Raw genomic sequence first — 13,051 nt, forward strand, 5'->3', positions numbered from 1 at the left:
GATGGGGTGGAGTTCCCATCAGGCTAGCATTCCGGGGAAAGTGTTTTTTTTGTTTGTTTGTTTGTTTGTTTTTGTTTTTGTTTTTTTTTTTTTTTGGCGGTGGGAGGAAGGAGTCTCGCTCTGTCACCCAGGCTGGAATGCAGTGGCGCCATCTCCGCTCACTGCAAGCTCCTCCCCTCGGGTTTATGCCATTCTCCAGCCCCAGCCTCCCAGTAGCTGGGACTACAGGCGTCCGCCACCACACACGGCTAATTTTTTTGTATTTTTAGTAGAGACAGGGTGTCACCGTGTTCTCCAGGATGGTCTCTATTCCTGACCTCGTGATCCGCCCGCCTCGGCCTGCCAAAGTGCTGGGATTAGAGGCATGAGCCACTGCGCCTGGCCGGATTTCTTTTTAAGAGATTCATCATACTTTGACCTGTGCCCCATTTCCCTCCTCCACCTGTCTGACCTGGCGTTCCTATTTCCGGAGACCAGAAGTAGGGGGAAGAGAAGGGATGACTGTTTCTTTGCTTTCACCATTCCTGCATGCCATGCAAAGGAAGGAACATTGCGCTTTTAATTATCTGTTTTATTAAGTGGTTACTCTTTCAAGGACAAAAAAAATGCAAATTTGTACAAAACTGGTAGTATTTGTAAGTGCAAGTACTACATGCTGTCTTGTTCTTTTACCAATTGCATTTGCATTTTAAGGTACTACTGGTACAGCCACGGTGGAGAACAGTTTGGAGGTTCCTCTAAACACTGAAAATAGAGGTGCCACATGATCCAGCAATCCCACTGTTGGATATATACCCCCAAAATAAGAAATGAGTATATCGAAGAAATTATCTTCACTCCCATGTTGGTTGCACCACTGTTGACAATAGCTAAGATTTGGAAGCAACCTAAGTGTCCATCAACAGATTAATGTATTAAAGAAAATGTGGTAGATACACAGAGTGGAGTATTATTCAGCCCTAAAAAAGAATGAGATTCAATCATTTGCAACAAGATGGAAGGAACTGGATATCATTATGTTAAGGGAAATAAGCCAAGCATGGAAAGGCAGACATTGCATGTTCTCACTTATTTGTGGGATCTAAAAATCAAAACAATTAAGCTCATGGACATACTAAGTACTAGGGGGCTGGTGGGGGACACAGGGCACGGGTAATGGGTACAAAAACAGGCAGAAGGAATGAATAAGACATACTGTTTGATAGCACAAGAGGGGGACTCTAGTCAATAATTGTACATTTTAAAATAACTAAAAGAATCTAATTGGATTGTAACACAAAAGATACATGCTTAAAGGGATGGATACCCACTCTCCATGATGTGATTAGTTCATGTTGCATTGCCTGTATCAAAATATCTCATGCACCCCATAAATATATATGCCTATTATATACTCATAAAAATGCTTGAAAATAAAAATAAAGGAACTACTGAAGGTCAGGTCAGAGTGGAAATGCAAAAATACTAATTAGAGAAGAATGTGAATACAACAGGAAACCTGTTGGTATTCTATTTATATTGTAAGCAGCAGTTCAATTGTTTTGTAAAAGCAATTTCAATTTTAATCACTGAACTAAAGAAATGGGCAACGCTGACTTCCGTAATATAGGTTCTACCTAACCATCTCTAACACCGCTGTCAAGGAGGACCAGTGTTAAGGCACATTACTAACAACCACACAAATTTTTAAAAGAAAAGAATTCTCTAAGCAGCCTATGGTACTTTGAAATGAAATACTGCCTCTCATTCTCACTTGTGTTGCCATTCCAAAAGTTTGAATTTGCTGAGGTTTATATTCTGAGTATTACATAACCATTGGTTCTATTTGGCATAACCTTATTAAATGGTGCTCAGAGCTGAATTACCTACAGAAACTTTCTGGTTTAATTAGCATAAATTGTTATAAATATTAGTGAGCCCATACTTGTGCGATATAATTAAACCAACTTAATGATTCTCACATAAGGTGTCAATTTATTTTACTAATGCATTCATAATCGATGCTTTGTAGCAACATTTTTCAAATGTTTAAAATGCTAAATCTTCTCAATTTTCCAATCTTTTCTTGAGTCTATTAGATACCTATAGTGTAGTTACTGAATAGCTGGGAAACAAATACACCTAGTTAGAAATGGCACTGCTTTATAAAAGGCACTAGAGAAAAGACGGGACTATTTCTATATTTAAATGCTGCTGGCAAGTGAATTCCTTCGTATATAAATGAAAGATACCATTCATTAAAATGAAAGACTTGTTTCAAGTGTGATTCTTACATTTCATTCATTTATGATAGAGTAAATGGCTTTATAATTACTTTAAAATTTAACTCACTAGTACATTAAATCTGTTCATTGCAAGATTAGAATCAACTGTGAGGGGAACTAATTTAAACAAGCCCTTCCTTAGTCTTATTGAGTCTCATATTTGCTGAAACTACCTACAGCTTGCAGGATAAGGGAGTTCACGGACCATAGGGTGAGTGAACCCATGCACAGATTGCAAACTGCCCAGTGTTACAACATTTAGGATTTTTAGACCTTTAATTTTCCAAGTCATAGAAATTTGTTACAGGTTCATCACATCTTTGTCTAAATGGCAACTGAATTTCTTTAAAGATATGTTTTTAAAAAAAGGCATAAAGCTATGAATTATTATCCATTTGTGTGCCTCTATTTTTGCTTTAGAATTATGGAAGTGGACCCTGTGAATTTGGGAAACACTGTTATGTATACACATAGGTGAAAAACAATCTAACATTGTGTAAATAAAAATACTTTTTTTAAGTTGAAAAACATCCATTTGTTCTAAATCTATATGTATTTTCTGTATCTAGTACAGAATAAGCTGTAACTTCTCATTGAGTAATCTTAGGTTTTACAGATATGTAAAGCTGAAGCAACTCTAAAGAGTAGACACTTCAGAACAGGAAGGGTCTGGTCAATGTTGAGAGTAGACACTTTCACTGAAGGTTCTGGTGAAATGTGGGTAACTAATTGCTTGAAATCTATAATTTGCTATATAGTTAACTATTAAGTTAAAATGTCATTTACCATGCTTTTTACACTAAAAGCTTTAACTTTTCTGAGAAAATAATATTTTAAATGTTCAATTATTACTTCTGAGGAAAGCTACTTCTAGCATTCTTTGTCATGATATGCTTGTGTGCAGTAAGCAGAGCATTTTCAGCCACTTACCTCTACATTCTTCCTGTTTTTCAATTTCTGATTTAGATTATAAAAGGCAAATGGTTAATTTAATTTGATACTCAGAGTTGTGTTTACCTTTAATGGACAAATATGTGTCAGATACTTTGATGTTTATTGATATGACACCGTGTGGTTAAACAACGCAAGTATGTCCATGTGTTTCTTATAGGGTACACTTGAAACTAGTGGTGTTTATGCAGTTCACTTATGTAACTTGAAAATCTGGTACTATTGCATTCAGGACTGAAATCTTGGAGTTTAGGTGTCTTGTCTCTCATTTTGAAAATAAGTGAAAGTTGAGAATGTAAAATCTATAAAGTTCATTTTTTTAACTAGGAAAAAAACACAAATTAATGACAGACACCAAATTACAAATCCAAAAAGCTCAGAGAACACCAAGCAGGATGAATATTTTAAAAATATACCTAGGAATATCATATTCAAACTGTAGAAAACCTGTAACAAAGATAAAAGATTAAAATAAGGCAGAGGAAGAAACACAGTGTCTACAGAGAAACAGACATAAGAATTACATTGGACTCCTGTTTAGAATCCATGCAAGTAAGAAGTGTTGAAAAAATTAGATTACAGTGGCTATTTATTATCCAAGTATTCATTATCTAAAACTGCAAAGCAAAAATAATTGTAACAAGAACACATTCACTAGCAATCTGAGCACTCATGATATTAGTGTCTGTTCTGGAGAGAATTATGTCCCCCCAGAATTCCTAACCTGAAGCCCTATCTCCCAGTGTGACTGTATTTGGAGAAGGAGCTTTTAAGAAGGTAAAGGTTAAATACGGGCAAAAGGGTAAGGCCCTAATCTGTTAGGACTGGGGTCATCATCCAAAAAGGTAGAGACACAAGAGATATCTCTCTCTCTCTTCTCTCTCTCTCTGCCCCCCTCCTTCTCTCTCCCTCCGTCTCTCCCTCTCTCTCTCCCTCTCTCTCTCCCTCCCTCCTTCTCTCTCCCTCCCTCTCTCCCTCTCTCTCTCCCTCTCTCCACATACATTTGTTAAATTGAGGTTTTTTGTTAGAACATATATAGTGGCATTTTAATATAGTGTTACTCTACTTAAAACACACACACACACACACACACACATACATTTTTGATAAATTCTTTTTTGAGGATAAGGCCGGGCATGGTGGCTCACACCTGTAATCTCAGCACTTGGCAGGATTATCATCTGAGGTGGGTGGATCATCTGAGGTCAGGGGTTCAAGACCAGCCTGGCCAACATGGTGAAACCCGTCTCTATTAAAAATACAAAAAATTAGCTGGGTGTGGTGGCAGGCACCTGTAATTCCATTTACTCAGAATGCTGAAGCAGGAGAGTCCCTTGAACCCAGGAGGCGGAGGTTGTGGTGAGCCGAGATTGCACCATTGCACTCCAGCCTGGGCAGCAAGAGCAAAAATCCGTCTCAAGAAAAATAGAATAAAATAAAAATAAAAAAACACAAAACTGGGATGTGTCCCTGTCTTTTAGGCAGATATGCTTTACCATTACTAAAATTGAGCTTCAGAAACATTAAGCATGCTACACAAACTTAGCTGGAAATGAATACTGAAATGGAAGTTTGAATCCAAGATGATTTCTTTTCAATCCCATGCTAATGCCGTTAACTCCTATAGACCCTTCTCAGGGGCAGCCAGAGAGACACTAGCCCACTGATGGACGGACAGACGTGGGCAGGGTCCGTGTCACTAAACCACCCACCACTGCCACAGCTGCCTACAACAGACACATCAGATGACACTGCAGGCAAATAAATGATTTTCACTGAGGACTTACTGGTTTTAATAATAGGTCCTTGTGTAGAGAAGTCCCTCAACCTATTGTGCAATGAGTTTTGAGAAGCGGGTAAGCTGTATGTTTTGTGGTTTTGTTTCATAAATGCATCTACAGGAAGACCAATATTGACTGAATGAAGCTTTCATTTAAAGGGCTAAAATATGCTTTGTGTTTTTATATGTGGATACTACTTTAAACCTAATGACTATTTATTGTATCATAGCTTGTGATGTATTCTGCTCATGGCTTTTAAGGTAAATTGTGCCATGATCCACTGCCATTCTAATTGCTTTAACAAGTCATTACCACACTACTGTTACATCTTAATTATGCATACAGACAGGTAGACTTATTTTACATATGTGAACTAACTAGTTGTCAAAGCAAATGCAGATTGTATTCTGCAAGTAAAATCTTTTTCTCTCTGAAATTTCTAGCGATGTTCTTTAAGTGAAATTCATATTCAAACTGAAGATTTTAGTTACAAGAACTGAGTGCAGATTAAAGTCTTTTTGTGATTCAAACATAGTCAAGAGTACAACTGTGATATTTCATGGAAGTTATGCAATAAAATGTCTCTAACCTGCGAACAAATCTATCAAGCAGACGGCACAGTACTAAATTTGAAACCAGAAATACTGGGTTTTTATATAAATGCTTCATAGATTCGTTTTATGATAAAGGGCACATAACTCTCCTAAACCTCACACCACCTCTTGAATAGGGATAATAAGTCCACATCAATGCTGATGCCTTAGCTATTATTAAACTCTTACAGTATGATGTAAAGTGAAAGTACAATGTAAGATCATTCCTAGGCCAACTTTGACCAGTTTTATACAGAAACATGTGCCAACTTTTCTGTTTGCAAGGATAATATCAAAGAAAACACCAGAAAGTTATATCTTTGATGCATTTTTTCAAAATCATACACATAATACACAAACCAAAGACAAATGATAAATATTATGTCAGAAAATATAAAGTCTTCCCCTTTCTTCTTTTGCCAAGAAAGTCCAATATTTTCACCATTTTTATGCACACAATCAACTTTATTTAAGCTGGAAGTTAATGTCTCATTGTTTTCATTTTTCTAAATAAACACCTTTTCCCTTGAGTATTGTTCTAAAAATTTTGAAGTTGTGTGAAAAATTTTGTTCTGATTTTTCACATTTGTGCTAATCATATGTGAAAAGGAATACAGATGGTATTTAATTATGAACATGAAAAGATGTTAAATGTCATTAGTCATTAGAAATTTGCAAACTAAGACCACAATGACTAACACATATATACCAGAATAGCTAAAATAAAAATAAAACATCAAATGCTGGGGAGCATGAGTAAAAACTGGAGCTTTCACACATGACTGGTTGGAATGTAAAATCGTACAGCTATGCCAAAAAGGAGTATAGTAGTTTCTTAAGAAACTAAAGGAACCTGAGTCCCCAGGCCTGCAGTCTGGGCCAAGGTCACTGGCCCTGGATCAATCAGGATGGGGTTCAGGGGCCTTCCTGGGGCCATCCAGTGTCCAAGTTGCCCTTTGGTGGTCTCGTCTGCCCCTCAGCCCCTGAGCACGTCCATCTGTCCCTCCAATCCTCCCTGTCACGGGGCATCTGTCACAGAGCCATGCGCTATCTCCTGCTTTCTGGAGATGCCAACTGCCTGGGGTGCTCTTAGCCGTGCCCTCCCCATCTCTGGGTCCTGACCAAGGTGCTCTAATGGACACCCCCAACCCAGGTCTCAGACAGCTGACAGCACCCTGGGTCCCTGAAGCTGAGATCCAGCAAGACACACGTGGCCTGAGAGTCCCACTCTCTGGCTGGCAGAACCCAGAGGTGGGAGCACAGTGGAGTGTCCTTCAGGGTGTCTTCACCCCATGAGAGGGCTGGGGGCTTTGGGAGTTTGCAGCTGGCAGGAGTCAGGGCCCAGTCCCCTAACTCTGATGCGTCCTTGGTCAGATCCTGTGCCTCAGCCTGCAGGGCCTATTGCGGTCACCAGGTGAATGTGTTCCCTTAGTCTGGGAGCCCCAAGTAGGCAGCACCCCCTGCCAATGACTTCAGGGCCCCTGGAAGTGGAGGCTGAGAGGTCTCCCACTTCGCAGAGCTGGGCTCTGGCCCAGAGGCCTTCTCCTTGGCTTAGGTGGTCTCTCGGGCTCCTGGGGCTGCAGATCAGGGACAGAAACAGGCAGCTCTGCTCTGCTATGCCTACAGAGAGGTGCCCAGTGAATGCAGGTTCCAGACAAAAGGTGGAGCCTGGCATCCTGCCCTGCGTGGGCTCCAGCCTGCTGCCATCTGGGGAAACTGAGTCATGGCGAGGCTCAAGGATGTTTCTCAGACCACACCAGTCCCTGAAGGTCCCCTGACCTCCCAATCTTGACGGACAGTGAGAAGAGGTTCCCAGGCCACCTGCAATAGGTTCTGGCTCGGCCTGGGTTGGGGTAAGTCTCCCGGCTGCTGTCCTCAAAGCCCCATCAGGAGGCTGTGTCAGGCCAGGCACACCGTGGTGACAGCAGCATGGACTGAGGGTTCTGGCCGCGGGAGAGGTCAGGACCGGGGGAGGTCAGGTCCAGGAGGAGGGCACTGGCCGGCACATGGTGGTGCTGGAGAGACCTGGGCGGGGTGGTGGGAATGGCCCAGGAGGAGCCCCGGCTCCTGTGGCTGGAGTGAGGGTGTGGGCTGTGGTGGGAGAGGAGGTGAAGGTGGAAGGAACAGGGGCCCAGTGGCCTGTGCTGTAGGAAGGGCATGGACTTCCTAGCGAGGACTTTCTGGTGCGGGGTTCTCAGGGAAGAGGAGGCTGGAGGGGCTGGGGTCCCCAGGAGTGCATGCACCAGGCAGGCGGAGGGGAGGACGAGCCAGGAGCCACAGGCTTCTCACCGCCAGACCAAAGCCGCCCTCCGCTGGCTGCGTGGGGAATCGCGCCTAGGCTGGGGCTCCCCTCGCCCCAGGTTTGGGGGAGGCTGATGTGTCCTGGGGCGCTTACTGCCCATCCAGTCTCCACCAGGCAGCATGGCCCTGGGTGGCTTTCAGGGCAGCCTCCGCAGCACAGAGCCTGCCTCCGCCCTGTGGGGCAGATTTGGGCATCTGACTCTGGACACTTACCCAGAGGCTGAATTCAACTCCCCAGGGAAAAGCACACTCAGACTCCCTCCCTCCCCACTGTGCCCAGCCTGAGGGGACCCTGGCTGGGACTTGGGAGGAGAAGGCCAGAGGCCAGGGCCTGGCTCTCAGGCACTAGGTCCAGGAGAAAATGGAGCGGAGTCCCTGCAGGAACTGCCTCAGACTGCCCCTGAGGGTGCCTGGCCTGGGACCCTCCCTGTGCTACCAGGCTGCTGTTGGGGCCAGGAGGGCAGGGAGAGCAGCCACCTGTACGGCATCAAGTAACACTATCACTCAGCACACCCAACACCCACACAACAACCACAGCCCTCTGCCCTGAGGGAGCAGGTGGGCAGAGCCTCCTCTGTCTTGTTCACCCTGAGCACGGAGCTCCGCACAGGACAGGATCAGAGAGCAAACCAGGAACAAATGGATGAATCAACGAAGGGGCCAGGGCAGTAGGTCCCCACCCACACCCTGATCCCTAAGGGTGGGACACAGAGGCTGGAGACGGGCTGGCCCTGGGATCCTCTAAGTGACAGGAACCCTTGGCCACTGTTGATTGCCCCGAGGTGGGGCTGGGGCTGCCTGGCCCTTTAAGAGGGCAATTCTGCCCACCGCCCTGGATGACCCCTCCCCTAGCCACTGGAGAAGAGATCCCGTTTCTTGGCAACAGGAAGCTCTTGGTTTACTGCGTCACCCAAGCGACTGGGAGCCGCGTCCTGCTCTGGGACTGAGCCGTTGGAGCCGACCGATGACTGCACTGGGCTGACCGCAGCAAGCTGACCACACACACTCCTCACTCCCCTGGTCCTGGTGGGCGGCAGACACCATGGTGCAGACGGATGTGCTCCTACCAGAGCCGGCCCCGCAGAAAGTGCCACCCTGCGAGCTGCCCTGCAAAGAGTATGACGTGGCCCGCAACACGGGCGCCTACACGTCCTCCGGCCTGGCCACCACCGGCTGGAGGTGTGGTTCCAGAACTGCTATGCTCGCTACCACCAGGCCTTCGCCGACTGCAACCAGCAGAGCAGGAGCTGCAGGGGCATGAGAGCCATCAGCTGGCCGCAGAGACCCAGGCGCTGACGCAGCCGACACAGCAAGACTCCACGTGCAGAGTGGGCGAGCGACTGCAGGACACGCACAGCTGGAAGTCGGAGCTGCAGCGCGAGGTGGAGGCGCTGGCTGCGGAGACCGACCTGCTGCTGGCCCAGAAGAAACGGCTGGAGCGCGCCCTGGATGCCATGGAGGTGCCCTTCTCCATCGCCACTGACAACATGCAGTGCAGCCAGCGCCACCAGCACGCCAACCTCGTGCGTGACCATGTGGAGACGGAGCTGCTGAAGGTGCCAGCAGCCTTGGGTGGCCAGGACTTGTGGGCACAGAGAGGAGGAGCCCCCGGCAGTTCATGTGGACAAGCCACGTGCTGCTGCAAGCACACGGGAGACCAGCCCTCTGTGCGTGAGACCCCTGAGTCCCGAAATCTGGCCCCTTAGTGACAGGAGGCAGTTTTGCCCCAGAAGGCCCCTGACTTCCAAGCAGCTGTTTCTCCTCTCGTCCTCCAATCCCTTTGAGTCCTGGCATAGTCATCCTGACCCTGGGCTCCCCAGAGATGCTCCCTGGTTGGGACAGTTGCTCCCAAGGTGGAAACCCAGGTCTGGGCCAGCACTGCGGGTGTGGACAGGTAGGGTGGGATAGGCTGGGATCTACTGCTCCCATTCATCCTATACAGAGCCGGGGACACGAAGATCTGCACCCACAGGTCCCCTTCTCCATGTCACCTGTAACTTCCTAATCCAGCCCAGCTTGTCTATGGGGCAACCCCATAGGGTGAGAGAGTAACTCAGTCCTGGCCCTGATGCTGGCTCTGGAGAATTCCCTGAGCTCTCAGAGCCTGGGGCCTCCATGAGAACCACTAAAGGCCTGTAGACATTTGTGAAAGATGTGGGGTGGAGGCAGCTGGTCTCCTGCCATACCCCCAAACTCAGGCAAGAACCCTTGAGTCCCTCCCTCCCCTCATGCCTTCCCTCCTCCCTCCCTTCCCCTTCTGCAGGCCTATCCCCCTGCACCCTCTCAGTGCCTCAAGAACTGCTGCAGCTCCCACAAACCCTCTGCCTGCAACAAGGGTGCCTGCGAAGTGACGGAGACACTGACAGCGCAGGAAGAGGAAAACCCAGGGACAGAGGGGTGCAGGACTCGGGCCCTGGCACACAAGGAGGTAGCTGGTGGTCCAGGCAAAGACCCCAATCACAGGGAAAAAAGGCTTGTTCCTACACACAGAAAATTAAACTGGCCAGGCAGTAAGAAGAAACACAGGGTCTTCCTCCTGTTCTTGGTGTGAGGATGGTCTTTCCCAACACAGAACCCTGAGGGGCAGCCTGGGCGGGCATCTGGGCCCCCAGAGTTAGGGTCCTCAGGGGCTGTCCAGAGGCCAGGGGCAGGCCAACGTTCCTGGGTGCAGTGAGTGAGCAGCAGTGATGGCTCTTGAGGCCTGGGGCGTGGGAACTGCCGCTGAGGGACCTTCCCAGCAGCCCATAGAAGGCCCTGGAGGAAAACACCCCACTTACAATGCACCAAGGAGAATGCCCAAAAGCCCAGGATAAACCCAGTGAGAGAGCAGAACTTGCACAGTCAGAGCTCAGGCCCGGCATTCAACTCCTTCTGGTTGCTCAGGTGTAGACCAAGGCCTGCAGCAGCTGGGCCTCCTGGGATCCTCACCAAGGACCGGCTCTGGTGCTCAGGGCGTCTCCTCCCTCAGGAAGCTGAGCTCATCCGGAACATTCAGGAGCTGCTGAAGAGAGCCATCGTGCAAGCAGTGAGCCAGATCCGGTGGGTCGAGGGCTGCCCAAGGGATGACTCCTGACCCCACCCACGGCTGGTCCTGGGGCAAGGCATTGAACGACAGGACCCTGAAGCTCACAGCCGGCAGGGGCTGTCCCAGGTCACAGTGGGAGCACAGGGCTGGGTGGGGGAGGTTCCGGTCCAGCCTGAGTTTGAGTGGCCAAAGCCCAGTGCCACAACTGATCTGCAGCCTCCCAGCATGGGCGGCAGCTCTTGGTCACTGCTGAGCACGAGGACAGCCGGCCCAGAGCTCCCTCCTGAAGCGGGCATGAAGGCCTAGCCTGCAGCATGGAGGGTCCCCGGCGGGGCCCTCCCTGGCCACACACCAATGCCCTGCCCCACCCCGCCCCAGACTGAACCGGGAGCACACGGAGATCTGCAAGATGCACTGGTCGGACAAGGTGGAGGCCTACAACCTCGACAAGACCTGCGGGCGCCACCACAGCCAGAGCACCGAGGTGTAGACTCATCTGGCACTCCACCACCTTCCAAGAGGGTGGGGGCCAGCTCTGCCCCCGCGCTTGCCCTGGCTGTGGTCTCGCCTCCCTCTGCCTGGGGGCCCCAGCGGGGCTCCTTCCCACAGCCTGGCCCAGAGGCCCTCGCCCCCGAGGGCACTTGGGCAACTGTCTGCCCCTGGCATGAGTAAGCGAGCAAGACCTCCTCAAGTGCCCAGCGCGTGCACAGCCTGGTTGCCCGTAGACAGGACAGGGTGGGGTGGGGTCAGCCCCAGGCGCCGGCAGGATTGCATTTCCACCCAAGGCCAGCAGAGGGAGCGCGACCACCGCCCACTTGAGCTCGGCAAACTCCTGGGTGCGAGAAGCGGACGCGGGCGCTGGGTACTAGGGAAGGGAGGCTGCGGGGGACGGAGGTGCTGCAGAGGGGGCCTCGGGGGCAGCGGTGCTGGGAACGGGGTTGCGGGGGCAGGAGGGGACTAAGTGCCCGAGGTGGGTAGGGTGTGGGAGGACTCAGGGGAGTTGTGGGCGGGGGGCACTTGGAGGCAGGCAGCTTGGGGGACTGGGCTTCGTGGGTCTGCACGGGGTGCATTGGAGTCCATGCAGTTCCTCCAGGAGCATGGGGCACAGACAGGGAATGGGGGCGTGGCAGGGCCCCCAGCATTTGGCAGAGCCTCCCGACCCTCCCCTGGCTGTCTCCCACCGCGCAGCGCCTCCACCCCGGAGACCTGGACCAAGTTCACGCAGGACAATCTGTGCCGCGCCTAGCGCGAGCGCCTGGACTCGGCCAACCTGTGGGTGCTGGTGGACTGCAGCCTTCGCAAAACCTCCGAGGACCTGGGACTCCAGTGTGAGGCCGTGAACCTGGCCTTCGGGCGCCGCTGTGAGGAGCTGGAGGACGCGCGGCACAAGCTGCAGCACCACCTGCACAAAATGGGGCACCCTCAACCCCGAAGATGGCTCCCGCTCCTGCAAACCACTGTGCCCACTCTCATCACCTGACCTGGGCCCTCAACACCTTTCTCCTCTGTCCCACTTATCCCAAAGGACCCCAGAAGCAAGCGTCACCTCTCCGTAAACCTATGTAAAACCAGGTGACACTGGGTATGATCGCAGGGTGTTGCAACACCCATGACTGAGCAGGAGGAGCTGTGGGGATGATGGAGGCAGGAGGTGGTCTGGGGAGCATTGACCGCCCGGGAGGTCCCCAAGAGTCCTGGCCTGGCAGGCAGGGCTCTGACTCTAGGGCCTCAGCGTGGCCTTTACCACCACTGAGTCCCCAGTCTTTGAGCAGGATTTGGGAACTGGTGACCACCAAGGAGGGGGGTTCTTGGATCAGAGCTCAGACAAAACAGGCAGCATGACTCTCCAGAGCGCACTGGGGGCCCCGGACTCTCTCATGTCTTCACCCCCAGCCCTCAGGGACTCTCCTGTGTGTCCCAGCTACTCTCCAGCCATGCCCAGATTTCACCGGGAGTCAGTTCCAGGCACCCAGGTATCACCACCAAACTCAGCAGTTTCGCTGAGTTACTCCTCTGTCTCTCTCATGTCTTCACGCCAAGCCCCCTGGGACTCTCCTGTCTGTCCCAGCTACTCTCCCACCACGCCCAGATTTCAGCGGGAGTCAGCCTCCCACACTCCGGAATCACCTACAGACT

The 13,051-nt window shown here is 49.8% G+C and overlaps 1 pseudogene; it reads left to right on the top strand.

Moving 5' to 3' along the window:
• The first annotated feature begins 8,932 nt into the window (after positions 1-8,932).
• On the top strand, positions 8,933-12,395 carry LOC129138964 (tektin-4-like; annotated as a pseudogene).
• Positions 12,396-13,051: the final 656 nt, after the last annotated feature.

This window comes from Pan troglodytes, chromosome 14, assembly GCF_028858775.2.
Source record: "Pan troglodytes isolate AG18354 chromosome 14, NHGRI_mPanTro3-v2.0_pri, whole genome shotgun sequence".
NCBI lineage: Eukaryota > Metazoa > Chordata > Mammalia > Primates > Hominidae > Pan > Pan troglodytes.